Genomic DNA, 20,629 nt, shown 5'->3' on the forward strand with positions numbered 1-20,629 from the left:
CGTAACTTAAGTGGCTCACATACTAGATTCTAAGTAACTTAAGGAACCTTCTGAGTTCAAAGATGTAGGGTGTAACATCCTTCCCCCCTTTAGAACATTCGTCCCCGAATGTTAAATGCAACTTCCTTTGAGACTTTATATAAATTATAGAGGGGTTCTTTTCCTTTATGCTAGCACATACATTTCCATCTATATTATTAACATACGAGTGCTCAAGAGTTGGAGTTACCTGTAGACATCGGTTACAGGTGCGAATACTTATATTTCATGTTCTCTTTAGTTTCCTCGGTCATCCTCTTTCTGGTTTTGGTTTTTCAACCGTATCTTAACGGAAGGCACGTCTTTAGTCTACAATCTTCTAGTTTGCCGATCTAAGAGGGCGATAGGTTTTTCCTCATAAGATTTCATCTCCTGGTCCTCATCTATGGAATATACCCTGGGTGACTCGTTAGTATCCTTGCGAAGCATTCTTATCTGATGGACTGGGCGTATAGTTTCCAAATGAGGTGGTAAGCTCAACTTACGAGTAACTTGATACAGTCTAACATATTTTGGGTCAAGTTCCTTTTCTAGGTGACCCTATTATGAACATCCAATCATTAATTTGAACTCTGTATGTCGACGTTGATTATCTGTATATCATTCCTGCCGACTCTGGGCTTTTAGTCAATAGCTTGCTTAATCATGTCGGGGCCTTCTTAGCTTAGTCTTTCTAACATTTACCCATCCAATAGGGGACTTACACGTCTTACTCTACCAGTCTTGTATGGAGCCATTGGGATACCAGAGTGGTAGCCATTATGGTAGATAATCTTAATAAGTGGTGGACGATCGTCTCAGTTGCTCCTAAAGCCAACCATATAATAGTATGCTTAGTCTGTTCAACAGCTTGAAGAAGAATACGGTACGAAGACCTATCTATGCTCCCAATCTTTTCTTGGACTGATCTCTAGACGTTAACCATAATCAAAGTCCCTCTATCTGAGATATTAACTGGGGAAACCTCACGAAACCTTACCATTCTCCATGTTCTATAACTCCCCCTAATTTCAGTAGCATAGGTGCTCTTGATTGGAAGCAAATGGGCTGATTCATTAGCCTACTCACAATAACCCATATAGCACCCTACTCTTATAGAGTATAAAATGGGTGCGTAATGACGTTGATAACTTGGGAATCGTTAGCCTCGTATAGTCTTTCTCAACTCTTTCCAGAACTTTTACTGGCATTCTATCTTTTGGGTTCTGCTTTTCAATCCTTAGGGTTGGCTACTGAATAATGTTGTAGCCCCCTCGTGTAATAGCTCTCATAGTTGTTCTGTGCTTTATCTAATATGATCTGGTATAATTCTGACAGAATTGTGGCGTATATACTCGCCATCCTATAGTAACCAGCTAGTTCTGCCAGTTTCATTTAAACTCTTTCACCACTTTCCTTACCCCCACTTGTAACCTTCTAGACACATTATCATGTGTTATTTTCTTCCTTACAAATTGACGAGAGGGTACAAGAAGTATCCTAGCGTTATCTCTCTAGTCCTCATGTTTTACCTTGCCTTTTTCTTCCTTATCCTATATTTGATGTTGGGGGAGCTCTTTGTCCCAATCGTGGCCTTGTATTATTTCACCCATAGTACCAATTCCATCTCGATAGTTTGGCTTAACCTATCCTTGCATCTCTCGGTAGTTAACTGTAACTTGGGCTTCTCTGCCTGATATAATAGCTATGGGGACTCCGTAAGGTCTTACCATTTCTTCACCCTATAATTTTACACCTTCTCGGCTGAGTAGGTAGCCTTTACTCAAAGGAGAAAGGGCCAATATCGTTAATCCATGGGTAACATTCCCTTCAGAGTCATCCATCGATGGAGTGTGGAATGAGTCTTGTAGTCCTGATCATATTATGGAATTTCCGACTTTGGGTATTACTTTCTGACTTCCACAAATTATATCAATTAGTACCCTTAACTTTTGGGGTTTTGTTTTTTTTTTCGCCCTCAAAGTTGGCTGCCAAGCGGTGTCGAATTTCCCTCGCCTACTGGCCCATATAGTCATTCTGTGGTTTTCCTCTCATTAACTGGTACTATGTTGAAGAGTTGTGGCATTTGAATGTGTCGTCATTTAGCAATTAGCTAATCCTTCTTATTTTGCTTAAGCCCTTGTCACAATTGCCTTAACGTAACATATAGTATTCCAGGAACATAATCTCATGTCGTTCCTCCGCCGCTAGTTCCGATTCTTCCATCTCGCGTGATCATACCAGCACTAACACATTAAGTTCCATCAGAATTTCGAGGTTAAGCGTGCTCGGGAGAGAGTAATACTGGGATGGGTGACCTCCCTGGGAAGTCTTCGTGTCGCGTTTCATTTTAATCCTTGCCATAATGTGTGGGGCACTCAACTCAGCTCCAGATTTACCTTAGCATTGTCTCGTGAGTCTTTATGTTTTGCCCTGTCCTTTCGTCTGTTATCTTGCATCTAGTATCGGCGTAGACCTTTAGCTCCACTATCCTTTATTCACTTTGTGTTCTCCTCATTTTCTACCACAGGAGGCTTTCTATTCCTTTTTCTATGGTTATTTATCTATCGCAAGATCATTTGTGACTAACGCTATAATCAATATTTTGGCTTTTGGTCTAGCATGCTGTCATTATCCTTCGTAATGTCTCTTAAGTTGGTTGATATCCTTTCATGGTTACACTCTTTTATTTTTATACGCAGCCTCCTTCTAGTGTTATGTTTTTCAAGGTCTTGTCACAAACTTCTTAACACTGCCTTATGTAGCATTCTGGCTTCCATTCAATTATTGGCGGCTTTCGGACCTTTCTAACTTGGTTCGGCAAGATATCTTAGTGAAGTTTAGACGTCCATCTCAGATATATTCCCATATTGATTGCCTTCACCTTACTCTTGCCATTTTCTCATTAACTTTCCCCCTTTAGAGGGTACTCGTACTTTCATTTGTTTGTACTTTGTCTACATCTCTATGTCCAATCTCAATTTTTGTCCAATTCCTTTCACCAATCTATTTGATACTGCATCATGTCTCCATCTATCTGCATATTTTATAACCTGACTATCCGCGTATGGAGCCTTGACTAAATTACGAAGCGATGAGAATCTTTCCATATCTAATGTGATGTCTTGTCTACTAATCGATACTTGAATAATGTGACCCAGGGCATAACTCATCCAAGGCCACCTTCCACTTTTCTGTTTCCAAGAATTACTTAGCACCTGTAGTCGTTCCAATTCCAATTAGGCAGTGCTAATATTCCGACGATAAGGTTTTCTTGGAGTAGTAGCTTTATCCCAGCCTATATCCTGTGCTTCTTGGGGCGAATAGGAGTTGCGCCATTTATTCCTTAAGTTTGCCATCCTCGCCCCTTAAGGGTTCCACCATTTTCGGGGCAACGTTGTGCACACGCGTTATTTTTTTTGTATCTTATGCTCCATACTTTTACTGTGTTCTCAACGCAGGCTTTTAACTTAATCAACGTATACTAGGTGTGCCTTACTAGTGGTCCTACTTTATCCCTCTATAATTGTATCACACTATTCAATTCATACTTACATATCCCCCTTGTAGTTCATACTTATATTCAGTTCCTGACATCTCTTTAAGGTGCTTTTGTTCGGAGCTCTTTCCCCAATTAGTCGGTGGAGAACTATAAACTGTTATCGTAAATCATTTTCCAACCATTGTTGGAAGAAACCAGAATCTCTTAAACATCATAGTACTTCTATTAATACTTGACCTACCTGGTCTCCTTCCGATTTTATCCTCGAGTTATGAACAACTCATCTAATTTACAATAGGATTCGGGGTTTGGTATTTTCAAAAATAAGTGAAGCTCAATTACTGGACATCTTACCCTTCAACCTAAGCGTCTCTTTTTCTTCTTTTTTTTGCCTATAACACAATTATGGTTGGAGATATTGTGGTCTGAACTGTACTGCTTAGATAGACTTTTGTTTCTCCGAAATAAATTTTACCAAGTAAAGAGGGTGTCCCTTATCGACGACCTGAAGAGTACCTCTTACAACTTTAATTTGGCATAATATGGGTACTCGGTATCAATTTCCAAGACATGTTATAAGCTATGTTTTACTCCCTTTTTCTTGTTCTGGGAAAATTTCGGCAGAGTTTCCTCTACATTTCTTACTTACCCCAAAACCTGCACGCAGAAAATACCAACAATGCCTCACAGGGCCAACATATATATATACAGATCATATCACAGCCGCACAGGGCTTTCAATATCATCTCATATTGCAGCCACACAGGGCTTTCAACGTCAACAATAATATAAAAATACTGGATTTACCTCATATGTCCAACTTCAAACTGCATCTGTTGCACTTTCTGTCTGCTTTCCTTTCAAGTTTCAACTTTACATTTCAATAGTACTTCTACTTCAATACTTTACCTGACGGATATCTTCCGTAGCTTTACTTTACTTACGTGTGTTATACCCCATTTTAACTCGAGGTCAAACGGTGTACAACATATTGATGATTTCTAAATTATTTAATTTTAAGGAGTCGCCACCTAATTATTTTTAAGGTAAATTAGGATACCTAAATAATTAACTTATTTAATGCTAAAAATGATCTCCGATTAGTGGTCTACTTAGCTTATGAGATTCTAGATAAGGGTTCTAGTTATCCTAAAGGGAAGGGGTTAGGCATCCTTCAAGATTCGTTAAAAAACGATTACCGGCCAAACTTATGTTTAGATTAAAACTATAAAAAGTTGTTCAAAAGTTTTGAAAATGAAGCTTAGTAATTACATGGAAAAAGATTTTTTGAACTTGAAATTATTAGGCAAATATTGCTTATTGCATGAAATAAGTGCGTGTTTAAATGCGGTATTTTTTACTAATAATTTAGCCTTAAATAAAAATATAGGTTTCTTTTATTATGATGACCCATTTTAATTAAAAGTTCACAAATCTAAATATCTATATAATGTTAGCTATTGCATTAGTGAGAACATATTCACATTATAAAAGCAAATTTAACATGTAATGATAATAATAATAATACTAATAATAGTAGTAATAGTAATAATAGTAATAATAATAATAGTAATAATAATACTAATGATAGTAATAATAACAACAACAATCATAATAACAATAATGCAACAATAATAGCCATAATAATAATAACAATGATAATAATAATAATAAAGTATAATAATAATAATAATAACGGTAGTAAAAAATATATATAATAATAATAATACGATAAATATTAATAATAATATGATAAATAATAAATATAATATGATAAATAATAATAATAATAATAATAATAATAACAGTAAATAACAACAACAATAATAATGAATACAACAATGATAATAATAATAATAATAATAATAATAACGATAATAATAATAATAATAATATGATAAATAATAATAATAATGGCAGTAAATAACAACAACAATAATAATAAATACGATAATGATGATAATAATAATAACGATAATAATAATAATAATAGTAATACTAACAGAAAAATAAACATACTACTACTTCTATTAATAATATTGATAGCGAAAATAATAATAATAATAATAGTAATAACAGAAAATAAAATATATTAATAATAATAATAGCAATAATAATTAAAATAATAATAATAACGACAATAATAATAATAATAATAACAATAGTAAAAATAATAATAAGGATATCGGCTCTATGTGAGGGAATGAAGATTACATTGAAACTCCATTTTTGCTCCCAAAGCATTCATGCAAATAAGAAGAGAGTGACGGATTTAGGAAGCTAATAATTTTAGGACAATATTTAAGCATAATGACAACAAAAAAACAAAGGAACATGAAGTAAATATTACGTGTTGCAGGGCAGTGAACGGGGATGATTTGGTCATGAATCTACCCTCGTTTTTTAAGTAAATTCAAGTGCAAGTTCAGAAATAAGATTCGAGAATTTTTGTAAGATATATTTGAATACGAGTGTAGGAGTTTTTGTCTATACCAAAAATCTATCCCAATTCCTCCGCCCTGCTTCTCTCCGTTTTCTCTCCTCTCTAGTCCGTGTCCAACCCCCCTTTCCTTCTGTCCAATCCCTCTATTTATAGGGAGATGGAGATTAAATAAAAATAAAAACGGATGATTAAAATAATACGGAGTGGACAAATTAATAAAATAATACAAAACGGGCGAAAATATAAAATAATGCAGAACGGCGAAAAAATAATAATTAATACGAAATGGGCGGATGAATAAAATAATGTGGAATGGGGTAAAATATTAAAATAATGCGGGCTGAATGCAAAAATAAAAAATAACGAAGGAATATATATAGTGATGGAAAAATGATATATTTATTATTTATTTATTTTTCGGATGAAAGAATACATATTTTTTATTTTTTATACATATTTTTTATTTTTTAAATAGGAATTCGGATGAATATATATATATATATATATTAAACATGGACAAAGAATGATGGGTTAATTAATATAATATTATTATAGGGTATGGGGAGGGCACGCGTGGGGTATATTATATATATATATATATATATATATATATATATATTATTTATTTATTTTTTATCGGAAAAAACTATTTAGTTATTTATTAATATTTTTTGAAAAAGAGGGGACAAAAAGGGAGCGGCGAAATTATATATATTTATTTTTAATTATTTCTATCGGATTAAAATAAAATATTTATTTATTATTTATTTCTTTATTTATTTAAAAAAACAAGGGGACAAAAGTACGGCGGGGCACGCGGGTCGATTAAATAATGAATATATTTATATATAGGAAAACGGGAGGGGACATATTATGTTAGTTAATGTATATATATATATATGTATATATATGGGGAAATGGGGGATAGTATTTATATATTATTCTGAAAATAAGGGGGAGGGGACAAGTATGTGTATTAGTGTATAATTATCATATCTTATTATTATTTTTTATATATATATATATATATATATATATATATTTTTATTTTTTATTTTGATTTCGGAATATACATATATATAATTAATTACTTTTAATTTTAAAGAGACAAAGCGTGGTGGGCAGTATTTTTTTATTATTATATATATTTTTTATTTTATTGTTTTATAGAAAGGGTGAGTATATTAGAATAGTAATAGCGTTGGAATATGAGGGGAAAGATATATATTATTTGCATGTTGTAGTATTAATGGAAGAATTAAAAATGTTGTTAAGATAAAATTAATTATGCGTTATTTTGGGGAAGAAATGAAAACATAAAATTAATTAATTAATTTATGAAATAATTATTAGAAATAAATAAAATCTTTTACGGGTCAATTTTGAATATTACTAAAAGATAATAAAATAATAGAGATTGTATATATTATGAAGATGACAAAATTATTTAAAATAAAACTTGAAAATATGCATGATTTTATAAAAGCTAATTATTTTAATTTGTTTAAAATTGAGAAAGGCTAAAATTAAAATAATTAACTTGAAAAGGTGAGTCTATTAATTAAGTCAAGCTAATTAACAAAATATTAAGTTTAAAAATAAAAAATCTTTTTGAGATAATTTTCGAATAAATGACAATATATATTATATTCAAAAATTATTTAATATATATATATATACTTGAAATTATTTTTAAAATAATGATAATATATATTTATATTTCGTTTTTTTATTATTATTATTATAAATTTTTTATTATTATTATTTTTTAAAAAAATTATGTTGTGGATGATCAAAATTGGGTGTCAACAGCTGTCCCTCTTTGACCGAAGACGATGAAAGAGTTTTTGGGCAAAGAAGTTGACATAATAGCCAATTTTGTCCCGATCATTAACGTTGAAATGAAGTTTATCAAAATATGAAGATAAGAAATATTGTGAAAAATTGTGGATGAATTTTGTTTCTTAGTTGCCAACAAGTCTCGAGTTGCTCGAGAATCAAGCCAAGTGCAGCTCTGAAGTTATGCCAGAATAGGGTGGAGCGAGTTGATGACACCATCAATCAAAAAATTTGTCAGTATTAGTGAATGAGGAAAAGGTTGACAGAGGTGGCCACGGAAAAAAATAAGATTGAACAAATTAAGAATTATTTTAAAAAATGAGGTAAATAAAAGGATAGATAGTGACAACATAAAGAGATAAAGGTGAAATTAAAAACCTGGACTCGACAAAGGGCGAAAATATTATGAAGAATGAAGTAAAGGCTAGCCAAAAAATTGTCCCACTATCGAGTTATGACGAGATTGGATTTTAAAACCTGAATCATGGACGTAGGCTGAGTAGAGTTCGAGAATAGATTCATGACCGTTGTTGGTGAGTTTAACTTTCCAACAAATATCCCCCGTTTACTGCTTAGAAACAGTTCCACGTTATGCTGCGGTTTCTGCAAAACTTAAACTTGATAAGATAATTAGTAAATATTAAATATAAAGCAATGTGCAATAAGCTCATGGGAATGACAACTCTAGGGTGCGAGTACATGAAAATGCGGCCTTGCACACTGTAATGATTTAATAAAATCAAAGCGTATGAAAACTAGAGTTTTAAGGCCGATGATTCATGATAATGGTGCTTTTCAGCAATGATTAATGAAATGAGGCCTTAACCCAAATTATTTATGAAGAATGCGACTTTAATGAAGATTGCAACTTCTCAAGTCAATGATTAATGAAAATGATGTCTTTGCAAATATTGCAACTTTTGCAAGCATTTTATACAATTGTATTTAAAGCATTTGTGCAAAGCAGTAGAAAGCAATTGAAAGTCATATGGAGCGCAATAAAGCATTTGAATATATCAAAAAGTATTAGTGCAGTGCATTTGATAATATTTGAAAGTATTAGTGCAGTGCATTTGATAATATTTGAAAGTATTAGTGCAGTACATTTGATAATATTTGAAAGCATTTGTGCAATGCATTTGAATATATCGAAAGCATTTGTGCAATGCGTTTGAATATATCAAAAGCATTTGTGCAGCGCATTTGAATATATTGAAAGCATTTGTGCAGTGCATTTGAATATATTGAAAGCATTTGTGCAGTGCATTTGAATATACTGGAAAGCATTAATGCAGTGCATTTGATAATGTTTGAAAGCATTTGTGCAGTGCATTTGATAATATTTGAAAGCAAGAGCTATCGCCTTTAAATCATCGAAAAAAGACCTTGCACCTATGAATGACTGCACTCGAGTAGGAAAGAAGGGGCTTTTGATCGAGATGGGTAGAAGCTTTCTCATTAGACTATTTTAACCGATTGTTTATGTCCCGAAGCCGGGGATCAAAATGAGACAAAGCATTTGTGCAGTGCATTTGATAATATTTAAAAGAATTTGTACAGTGCATTTGATAATATTTAAAAGAATTTGTACAGTGCATTTGATAATAATTGAAAGCATTTGTGCAGTGTATTTGATAATAATTGAAAGCATTTGTGCAGTGTATTTGATAATATTTGAAAGCATTTGTGCAGTGAATTTGATAATATTTGAAAGCATTTGTGCAATGCATTTGATAATAATTGAAAGCATTTGTGCAGTGCATTTGATAATAATTGAAAGCATTTGTGCAGTGCATTTGAATATATTAGAAAGCATTTGTGCAGTGCATTTGATAATAATTGAAAGTATTAGTGCAGTGCATTTGAATATATTAGAAAGCATTAGTGCAGTGTATTTGATAATATTTGAAAGCATTTTTGCAGTGCATTTGAAAATACATTGGAAAGCATTAATGCAGTGCATTTGAATATATTGGAAAACATCAGTGTAGTGCATTTGATAATAACTAAAAGTATTTTGCAGTGCATTTGATAATAATTAAAAACATTTGTGCAATGCATTTGATAATATTTGAAGCATTTGGGTATGCATTTGAAGAAATTTCAAGATATTATGTACTGCAATACCCGCATTAGAAAAGTGAGCACCTATGGAATGTAATGCAATACCCGCATTAGAAAGGTGAGCGCTTATGAAATGTGCCTATGCAATGTGCTGCAATACCCGCATTAGAAAGGTGGGCGCCTATGAAATGTGCTGCAATACCCGCATTAGAAGGTGGGTGCCTATGAAATGTGCTGCAATACCCGCATTAGAAGGTGGGTGCCTATGGAATGTGCTGCAATACCCGTATTAGAAGGTGGGTGCCTATGAAATATGCTGCAATACCCGCATTAGAAGGTGGGTGCCTATGGAATATACCACAATACCCGCATTAGAAGGTGGGTGCCTATGAAATGTGCTGCAATACCCGCATTAAAAGGTGGGTGCCTATGGAATGTGCTGCAATACCCGCATTAGAAGGTGGGTGCCTATGGGTGCTGCAATACCCGCATTAGAAGGTGGGTGCCTATGGAATGTGCTGCAATACCCGCATTAGAAGGTGGGTGCCTATGGAATGTGCTGCAATACCCGCATTAGAAGGTGGGTGCCTATGAAATGTGTTGCAATACCCGCATTAGAAGGTGGTGCCTATGCAATGTGCTGCAATACCCGTTGTATCCTATTAGAGGGTGGATGAACCCATATCCTATTTTAGGGTGGATGAACCCATATCCTATTATTTTGAAGAAATTTAAAGAATAACATGCAGTGCTTATATGTATAAAATTAATAACTAAAGCATTGCGAAATATCTAATTAAAGAGAAATGAGTTTTTGAAGAAATTTAAAGAATAGCATGCATCACTTATATGTACAAAATTAATAATTAAAGCATTGCAAAATGTCTAATTAAAGACAAATGAGATTTTGATGAAATTTAAACGATAGCATGAAGTGCTCATAAAAATAAATAACTAAAGCATTGCAAGATGTCTATTTAAAGACAAATGAGCTTTTGAAAAAAACTAAAAGGATAGCTTGTAGTGTTCATAAAAATAAATAAATAACTAAAGCATTTTGGGATATCTAATTAAAGACAAATGAGCTTTAAAATGTCTTATTAGAGGGCAGACTAACTCAACACATATGTCCCCCCATTTTAGGATAGACTAACCCAATATATAGTGCAAACTTACAAATATAAATTTGAGTGCAATGCATTGAGACTGGTGCAATTTGTTTGAAGTGGCGAACATTGATAATCTAATATAGAGAGCATGTTGCAATATCTTTGCTGTATTTAAAAATTCAAAATGTAGTGTGGAGCTCAATGTACTGTCTTCATGACACCAAAATGCATAATATAATCTTGCAAGCTTGGTCCAATGCCTTGTAATAGCAATTATCCTAGGTATAATGACTCTTGTATTAACAAATATTAATAGTGCAATATTGCATTAATGAAAATTTTTGGTGTGCTGCTCATAATTTAGGAACCTTTCGCCTCGGTGACATTAATTTCCAAAAAAAATTTGTGTTCAAAATAGTAAATTTCATGTTTGGTTCTTGTTGATATTGCACAATTTGAATCTTGCGAATCCTGCGTTACTCAAAGAAAAATTGTTAGTATAGAATAAAATGGTTGCCTTGCATTGACCCACAAAGTTTTGACTTCGAATCTGCATTTTTTGTTGCTATGGCTTTGAAGCAATTTGATGGCGTGAATATGACTCGTAATCATAACCTTTGTCCTTTCGAAGGATTATAGGTCCTCTGCAAAGCTGTCCCAATTTTGCTTTTGGGGAAAATGAATTTTTTATTTTATCTAGACCGAACCCAACATGGGCGCCTACGTATCCCGCTACCAATGGGAATCAGGTCACACGTAGTTCATACCAAAAATTTAGAAAAGATAGCAAAAGAGTAGTTATTTCTTAAAAAAAAATGATATTCTCAAGCTATTTTCTTTTATAGGAAATATATTTACGAGAGGATGGATATTTGGCATTACAGTGACTTCGAAATTATCAGGATTGATAGTATATATGGATGGCATTTGCGGAGAGATTGTGTAGGTAGAAGATGAGAGAGAAGGCATGGTTAAATAAATATTTTGAGTTGAGCTGGAAGCTTTAGTGGCGGTAGGAAGAAGGCTAAAGGTATTTGCCAGATTGACTAACACATTTCTCCGAACCACATTCTTCTCGTTATCATTCATTTTGTGCTTGCACTAATCCCATATTGTAGTTGAATGCTTTCAATTCTTCTTTCATTATATTTTCCCTTAATGCAGTTTCGCAGCCAAAACAATGTTTCAATGCTAGACAACATAAAAAAAAATTAGAAACGAAATAAAGTGTTGGTGCATGAGAATATACAAATGAAGATAAAAAAAAAATTCCTGATTTCGTAGAATAAGAGCTCTAGACTAGAGGAGATGATCTAAGTTTAGAACGAATTGACGAGAAAGGTTGACTTATGTCAAATAAAATGAAATATTTGGGTAAACGCAGAGAAGATATGCAGCAGGTCAAGAATAGAGCAATTAAGAGTGTGATTAACAGCTAATTAATGAATCTAGTCCAATAAGGAAGATTTTAATATGTCAATACAAATTTGTTGAAAAGCTTGAGATTAAGATAATTGATAAGAAAGTTATGGTTAATCGAGCGCACAAGGGTTGGACTTCCTAAATTGAAGGATTGCGAAAAATTTATTTTAGTATTTGCATGTTAAAAATTATCAAGGATGGAGACAATGTCAACCAATTGTAGACTTATGAGATTCTCCTCAACTTGCATGCAAAGCTTGGAATTAGCAGGTGCATAAAAAAAAATCTTGAAAACCCATTAGAAGAAAAACACAAGTATTTGAATTAAGCTAGTGAAGCAACAAATGGCGTGAAGATCACAAATAAATTGCAAGAGTTTGAATGCAAAACCTCCATGACGTAGATTAAGTGCTAAATTATTTCTACGAAATATGGAACTAAAGAAAAATATTTTGTTGTTAAAATAAGATTATATACGTAAAAGAGAGACTTGAGAGAGCTTGAGAAGAAGGAGAAAATAATAATAATCTAAAAAAGTAGAATTTTGGCACGAGACTAGCAAAATCAACGTGCAAAAATATCACACCTAAAGATGAACAATTAAGCCCATTTTAAAGGACTAAGAAAAAATAATTTAAAAGCAAGTTGCGGACAGGCATTGAAAGGGTCAAAGGAAGTAATTTTAAGATAATGACAAATTAAAATTAAAGAAAGAAAATCTTAATTGAGGACGCTAAGAGTTCGCACGAGTTTAAAAATAATTATGATCTTAAACGATGCTCTAGACTCGTTAAACATGCGGCAAACGTAAAAACAATATATATATAAACATGACATAAAATTTATAATAGGTAATCAAATAAAGAGATAGAAAAATAATTTTCTCTTCTGTAAAAAAAACAAAGATGATGTTAGTAATAATCAATTAAATTCATATTGCAAAATTAAAAAAATTCATATAAGTCACAAAGAAAGCAAGCATGCAAATATTTATAACACAAGTATAATGCGTCCTAATATAGGTGACCTCTTTATGCCAGAGGTAGGTCTAACGTGTATTTGAAAAATAAATGTGCCATAATATGTCATTTCATTGCTCTTTAATTAATTAAACAAATCTATCCCCAAAATTAAATACAAAAAATAGAATTAAGCTTTATTACATGCCAACAATAATAATAAAATTCTCCATCGTATCTAAAAATCTTCATTCCATTTACATGTTCATGGTTCAATCTCCACAAGATAAAAGCTTGTGATCTTCATAGCTATCTGCATCACAAAAGGATTAGTAATACCCTCCCTCTTAAAGTTTAATTAATTTAGATAAATGGTCCATATTCTGGCACAACTATTTTTCAAATAATGCACATACAAATGATAAAATCACTTGGGGTCATGAACCCACTTGGACATTAGGATAAAGTTGACTAATGGACTTAATATACCAAGGATATTAAGCCTCCTATGTTAAATGATGCATGTCCTAAAAATGTGTTGGTTTAGCTCTATTCTGGGTGAATTAAGGATGGGTTTACTAGACACAAGGTTCCCGAGCGGACAACTCGAGTGAGAAAGCTACGCGGCCACACGGAAAAAGATCCGGACCCTCCGCGCATATGCCAACTCTCCTAAATTTTGGATTTTGAAGAAAAATTTGTGGGTGCGCAAAACACACCTCACGTGTACGTGTGATCGTGTCAATTTTCCAGAACTGGAGGAAGTATGAACGAAATGACAATTTATATAAAGCAATAACAAATAAACAATTTATATAAAATAATAACAAGTAAACAATTTACATAAAGTAATAACATATAAACAATTTATATAAAACAATAACAAATAAACAATTTATATAAAATAATAACAAATAAATAAATTATATCACATTAGCAGGATAAACACAGATTAGGCAATTTAAAAATAAAAAAATTATTAAATAAATTATTAACCTAAGTCATTTGTGGTTTAGACCTTAAGTCCCCAGTGGAGTCGCCAAACTGTTATACCCCATGTTAACTCGAGGTCAAACGGTGTACAACATATTGATGATTCCTAAATTATTTAATTTTAAGGAGTCGCCACCTAATTATTTTTAAGATAAATTAGGATACCTAAATAATTAACTTATTTAATGCTAAAAATGATCTCCGATTAGTGGTCTACTTAGCTTATGAGATTCTAGATAAGGGTTCTAGTTATCCTAAAGGGAAGGGGTTAGGCATCCTTCAAGATTCGTTAAAAAACGATTACCGGCCAAACTTATGTTTAGATTAAAACTATAAAAAGTTGTTCAAAAGTTTTGAAAATGAAGCTTAGTAATTACATGGAAAAAGATTTTTTGAACTTGAAATTATTAGGCAAATATTGCTTATTGCATGAAATAAGTGCGTGTTTAAATGCGGTATTTTTTACTAATAATTTAGCCTTAAATAAAAATATAGGTTTCTTTTATTATGATGACCCATTTTAATTAAAAGTTCACAAATCTAAATATCTATATAATGTTAGCTATTGCATTAGTGAGAACATATTCACATTATAAAAGCAAATTTAACATGTAATGATAATAATAATAATACTAATAATAGTAGTAATAGTAATAATAGTAATAATAATAATAGTAATAATAATACTAATGATAGTAATAATAACAACAACAATCATAATAACAATAATGCAACAATAATAGCCATAATAATAATAACAATGATAATAATAATAATAAAGTATAATAATAATAATAATAACGGTAGTAAAAAATATATATAATAATAATAATACGATAAATATTAATAATAATATGATAAATAATAAATATAATATGATAAATAATAATAATAATAATAATAATAATAACAGTAAATAACAACAACAATAATAATGAATACAACAATGATAATAATAATAATAATAATAATAATAACGATAATAATAATAATAATAATATGATAAATAATAATAATAATGGCAGTAAATAACAACAACAATAATAATAAATACGATAATGATGATAATAATAATAACGATAATAATAATAATAATAGTAATACTAACAGAAAAATAAACATACTACTACTTCTATTAATAATATTGATAGCGAAAATAATAATAATAATAATAGTAATAACAGAAAATAAAATATATTAATAATAATAATAGCAATAATAATTAAAATAATAATAATAACGACAATAATAATAATAATAATAACAATAGTAAAAATAATAATAAGGATATCGGCTCTATGTGAGGGAATGAAGATTACATTGAAACTCCATTTTTGCTCCCAAAGCATTCATGCAAATAAGAAGAGAGTGACGGATTTAGGAAGCTAATAATTTTAGGACAATATTTAAGCATAATGACAACAAAAAAACAAAGGAACATGAAGTAAATATTACGTGTTGCAGGGCAGTGAACGGGGATGATTTGGTCATGAATCTACCCTCGTTTTTTAAGTAAATTCAAGTGCAAGTTCAGAAATAAGATTCGAGAATTTTTGTAAGATATATTTGAATACGAGTGTAGGAGTTTTTGTCTATACCAAAAATCTATCCCAATTCCTCCGCCCTGCTTCTCTCCGTTTTCTCTCCTCTCTAGTCCGTGTCCAACCCCCCTTTCCTTCTGTCCAATCCCTCTATTTATAGGGAGATGGAGATTAAATAAAAATAAAAACGGATGATTAAAATAATACGGAGTGGACAAATTAATAAAATAATACAAAACGGGCGAAAATATAAAATAATGCAGAACGGCGAAAAAATAATAATTAATACGAAATGGGCGGATGAATAAAATAATGTGGAATGGGGTAAAATATTAAAATAATGCGGGCTGAATGCAAAAATAAAAAATAACGAAGGAATATATATAGTAATGGAAAAATGATATATTTATTATTTATTTATTTTTCGGATGAAAGAATACAAATTTTTTATTTTTTATACATATTTTTTATTTTTTAAATAGGAATTCGGATGAATATATATATATATATATATATATATATATATATATTAAACATGGACAAAGAATGATGGGTTAATTAATATAATATTATTATAGGGTATGGGAGGGCACGCGTGGGGTATATTATATATATATATATATATTATTTATTTATTTTTTATCGGAAAAAACTATTTAGTTATTTATTAATATTTTTTGAAAAAGAGGGGACAAAAAGGGAGCGGCGAAATTATATATATTTATTTTTAATTGTTTCTATCGGATTAAAATAAAATATTTATTTATTATTTATTTCTTTATTTATTTTAAAAAAAAAACAAGGGGACAAAAGTACGGCGGGGCACGCGGATCGATTAAATAATGAATATATTTATATATAGGAAAACGGGAGGGGACATATTATGTTAGTTAATGTATATATATATATGTATATATATGGGGAAATGGGGGATAGTATTTATATATTATTCTGAAAATAAGGGGGAGGGGACAAGTATATGTATTAGTGTATAATTATCATATCTTATTATTATTTTATATATATATATATATATATATATATATATATATATATATATATATATATATATATATATTTTTTAATTATTTTTTATTTTGATTTCGGAATATACATATATATAATTAATTACTTTTAATTTTAAAGAGACAAAGCGTGGTGGGCAGTATTTTTTTATTATTATATATATTTTTTATTTTATTGTTTTATAGAAAGGGTGAGTATATTAGAATAGTAATAGCGTTGGAATATGAGGGGAAAGATATATATTATTTGCATGTTGTAGTATTAATGGAAGAATTAAAAATGTTGTTAAGATAAAATTAATTATGCGTTATTTAGGGGAAGAAATGAAAACGTAAAATTAATTAATTAATTTATGAAATAATTATTAGAAATAAATAAAATCTTTTACGGGTCAATTTTGAATATTACTAAAAGATAATAAAATAATAGAGATTGTATATATTATGAAGATGACAAAATTATTTAAAATAAAACTTGAAAATATGCATGATTTTATAAAAGCTAATTATTTTAATTTGTTTAAAATGGAGAAAGGCTAGAATTAAAATAATTAACTTGAAAAGGTGAGTCTATTAATTAAGTCAAGCTAATTAACAAAATATTAAGTTTAAAAATAAAAAATCTTTTTGAGATAATTTTCGAATAAATGACAATATATATTATATTCAAAAATTATTTAATATATATATATATATATACTTGAAATTATTTTTAAAATAATGATAATATATATGCATATTTCATTTTTTTATTATTATTATTATAAATTTTTTATTATTATTATTATTTTTTTAAATTACGTTGTGGATGGTCAAAATTGGGTGTCAACAACGTGCATGCTTCGTAACTTTGCATGTCGTCAATTACTTCCTTCTGTTGGTGTCGTCCTTCTGTTAAGATCCAAGGTTAATATAAGAAATTTTTCTATGACTCGGATCTAAAGCACAATCTCAGATGTGAAGAAAAGGAAACATCCTAAATGTCCTATAGCTTCCTGTTTATAGATGTGGCGTGCAACACATCGATAACCAAGAATCTACTAGACACGGTCTGCAGACAATCTAAGGACGAACTGCTCTGATACCACTTCTGTCACGACCCAACCCCGTAGGCCGCGATTGGGGCCCAATCTGGACCCCCCGTATACCCAACTATCAGCTGTGGTCAAATTGAACTGTAAATAAAACAATATTATATAACAGAGCCCCATTGGGCGACAACATTTTCATAAACCTGTAGCCCTTTTCGTTTGTATCACAACATGACAGGACACACAAGCCGATAAAGCTGTCATAACATAATAACATATATCATATATCATGTAGACCCACCTGAGTCAAACTGACATACACAACCCACATATATATGTCTGCAGACAATCCAAGGATGAACTGCTCTGATACCACTTCTGTCACGACTCAACCCCATAGGCCGCGACTGAGGCCCGATCTGGACCCCCGTATACCCAACTATCAGTTGTGGTCAAATTGAACTGCAAATAAAATAATATTATATAACAGAGCCCCATTGAGCGACAACATTTTCATAAACCTGTAGCCCTTTTCGTTTGTATCACAACATGATAGGGCACGCAAGCCGACAAGGCTGCCATAACATAATAACATATATTATATATCATGTAGACCCAGCTAAGTCAAACTGACATACACATCCCACATATACATGTCTGCAGACCTCTAAAAATATAAATGACAACATATGGCGGGACAGGGCCCTCGCCGTACCCCTAAATGGATAACACAATGTTATACATCAGTGGACAATATCAGAAACTAGGCCCCGATATAATGGAGCCTCTTCCAACTGAGCTGCGTGGAATCCTAAGCTGACGGACTCCCAAAACCTATATCTATACCTGCGGGCATGAACGCAACCCCCCAAAAAGGGGGTCAGTACGACATATGTACTGAGTATGTAAAACGTAACATAGTACAACTGGAGGTATATCCAAAATAGAGAAGCAGGGGAAACAATTATCAAATCAGAAACATGTACCAGTACTCTGTGAATCCCAAAAACATGCATGCTCAAATTTTCAATATAGCCGGCCCTGTCAGGGGTCCAGTGAATCATATATGTAGTATCAATATCAGGCCCCGTGCCATCATCACTTTATTACAACACATCATCATAGTATCAGTATCAGGCCCCAGGCCATCGTTACCTTATTACAACACATCATCATAGTATCAGTATCAGGACCCAGGCCATCATATATATACATATGGATGTCGGCCCTCTAGCGAGGGACTCGGTGAACAATGCAGTGAATTGCATAAATCTGACAACTGGCCCGGGACTCGGAGAAAAAGTGTTACAATATACACGAGTAGAGTAGTGAGAAACAAAACATAGTTTAAATCATTATCTGAGACTCAGCTCTATAAAAGGACTAAGTTATTGTTCAAGAATTCGAGTAACAATATAGTCATTCTGGCTGCCCTCTAAATGCCATTAGGGGCTACATTGATTATATCTCGAGGTTCCTAGACATATACCAAAGTAAGACTATTCACTTAAGAATTCCAGAGTATTTGTCTTCGAATAGTTTTATGACTATGAGTTTGTACATTCATACCTTTTAAACATATAAGAGTTTCCAGGGAAATAGTTTAACTACCATAGAGTTCAACATCCAGTATTAAATAAGAGATACTTAAGAATGGAATTACCCCGGAGCTCGTATCACATTCAGCTTACAACTAGGACATGCCAACAGAAGAAAGAGAATGAGCTTTACTTACCTATGCCAAAACATGTCAAGAGAAAGCTTTACATACCTCTTGGGAGTTACTCTTTATCCTGCTCGTCTCGTCGTCCTCTGAACCTATTCAATATGAAAGTAATACGAATATCAACTACTCTTAGCTTTCCATCATCTTAGGTTACACCTTAGTATTAATGGAATCAATTTCCTTAGTCGTTTCCTCGACTAGTTCTTTAGTTTGTTAAGGCGTTAATGAAAATTGGGCAGCACCTCCCCAATAATGTGCCCTATCCAAATTTTCAATTAGGTCCCTAATACCTACAGCCAACCAACAACAACAACCTGCAGCAATTCACACCAACCATATACAACATAAACTCCAAACGACTTATTCAAAAATACGATATCAAAATAGGGTTTCTAGGTTCCATTTATGCCAAACCTTTAACCGTACGAAGCGGGGGGTCGTGTGGATGCAACCAGCAGATATCCCACCTCATTTAGAACATATTTATACCCTGCAACCACAGGCCACACCCCTGCAGTAGCACCTCACAAGAACAACACTTTATTTCGACAATAATTCAACTATAGCGACTTCAATTTAGTTTATTCCGAACGTCAAACTTTTTACGACTTTTACCCAACTTCCAGCATCCCAAAAGGTGTGTAATACACCCTATAATAACACCATAAAGTCCAAATTTAAAGGAGAAGCCTTAACTTACCCGAAATTGGTCAAAACTAGGCAAAATTGTGCCTCGGAACTTTTTCTAGCGCGACTTGAACGCCGTGGCTGCTTGCTGTCCGATTTTTGCTGCACCAAGCCATGATTTTATACTTCTAATACCTCCATATCATCATGGTATACGCTAGATAATTAATTTATGGAATGAAATTGGGACTTACCTAATTGTTTTTCCTTGGCCGCCCTCTTTTTCTCTCTAGCTTAGGGTTTTTAGTTCCTTTGTTGCTGCTGCAGTTT

At 31.9% G+C, this 20,629-nt stretch overlaps 1 pseudogene; it reads left to right on the forward strand.

Moving 5' to 3' along the window:
* The first annotated feature begins 2,245 nt into the window (after nt 1–2,245).
* Nucleotides 2,246–2,365, forward strand: LOC129904741 (5S ribosomal RNA; annotated as a pseudogene).
* The last annotated feature ends 18,264 nt before the right edge of the window (nt 2,366–20,629 follow it).

Source organism: Solanum dulcamara, chromosome 9 (assembly GCF_947179165.1).
Source record: "Solanum dulcamara chromosome 9, daSolDulc1.2, whole genome shotgun sequence".
NCBI classification, from domain to species: Eukaryota; Viridiplantae; Streptophyta; class Magnoliopsida; order Solanales; family Solanaceae; genus Solanum; species Solanum dulcamara.